Source organism: Centroberyx affinis, unplaced genomic scaffold, assembly GCF_046629955.1.
Source record: "Centroberyx affinis isolate AG114_WGS23_722 - 3 ecotype Tasmania unplaced genomic scaffold, CSIRO-AGI_Caff_v1 ptg003562l_1, whole genome shotgun sequence".
Classification (NCBI taxonomy): domain Eukaryota; kingdom Metazoa; phylum Chordata; class Actinopteri; order Beryciformes; family Berycidae; genus Centroberyx; species Centroberyx affinis.
In genome coordinates this window covers 305,258-306,804 of record NW_027281494.1, presented here as the reverse complement: position 1 = coordinate 306,804, position 1,547 = coordinate 305,258, and positions in this window count along the sequence as shown.

Here is a 1,547-nt window from a genome sequence, read left to right as displayed (position 1 = left end):
GTGTGTTTTGTTAACAATCAAAGGCAGCTTTGAACTATATGAGGTATGGAAAGTTCCATCCATTTCCTCATAAACTAGAGATGAGTGTTTCCCAAACTGGGGTCACTCAGGGGTCGATCCTTCAGGGGGTTCCAGGGGGTTCCCACCAAAATGACATGAGGTTTACGTCATTGTCATTTCATTCACCAGAAGTTTTGCAATAGGAGACAATTTGTAACAATAACAACTACTCTGATCAGAGATTTCACTCTCTGCATTATCTCTCCATCTACAGTACAGACCAAAATCTTGTTGTGTCCTTAAAGCCAACTAACTGGGGTTCTGTCATCTAAAGTGCATCTGTCTGGGGTCCTTGATATGAATATATGTACACAACATAGACCAATATTTTTTTAAGTGAGGTGGTCAAATGCAGTAGTGGCAGCAGCTATGAGAAACAGCTCCTCTTTTAAACGGTTGACTAGGGAATCAGCCCTCTCACTGGGTACAAATGAGGCAAAAAATCCCCACAACCTGTTTTTAAAGACCGTGCCTCTTCAGCAAAAGATTACAACAGGGATTAGGAGTCCTTATAAAAAAGAACTATATTAATCCTATAATACTTTTTTTAGAAGGATACCATACATGAAATACAGCAAAACTATTAGTCCTTATAGGAATATTAGTGCAATAGGGTCACTGTAAACTCATTATTGAGTGCCACAGACACAGTATGAGTCCCTTTAGGGATATTATAGGAATATTAAGTGATACCACTGGATATAAAAAATACCATAAAGTACAATAGGGTCACAATAAACTCACTATTAAGTAGCACAGCTGGAAAGCTATTTTGACACTTAATCACTGAAGATATACTATGAATTAAACATATCAGTAATTCAGTTTTTACTATAACACTTCATATCCATTATGTAATTTTAACTCGTTAAATTGTTACTGGTAAAGCTTCAGTGATGTGATTAGGACTTGCCTTACACTCACATATAGCCTATAATTGCCTGTGGAGATATTATAGGAATATTAGCCTATGATGCCATTGATTAATAATTAGTCATAATTATTAAGTCATAAATCCCTATAATATAGGACTATTGCAGCGCTGGCATTAAATATGCTACAAAAAATACCATGAAGTAAGATAGGGTCGTTATAAACTCACTACTGAGTAGCACATGTACAAGTAGCCTACCTATAGAGATATTATAGGAATATTACCATCAGAGATAAGGGTCATTATTATAAACTCACAACTACCGCGAGTACCGCGGACACAGTCTGCGCACCTACAGGAATATTATAGGATTATTACAGTGATTTATCGGTTGGGAAGATTGAAGTCACCTCTGGTAGCTGTAGCGTTAATAGTCCCGGGAAGCCCCACCTCCACTACCACCTTTTATGTTAATTTCAGTGTGATCTCTGGACGGACTGGAGCTGCGGATCTGTTGGCTGCTGCCTGCTGCCCAATTTCGATGAGCCCTCGGACAGTCAGTCAGTCACAACCTGCCGCTCAAACGGTGTCGGGACTTTCGGTGCTGTGGTGT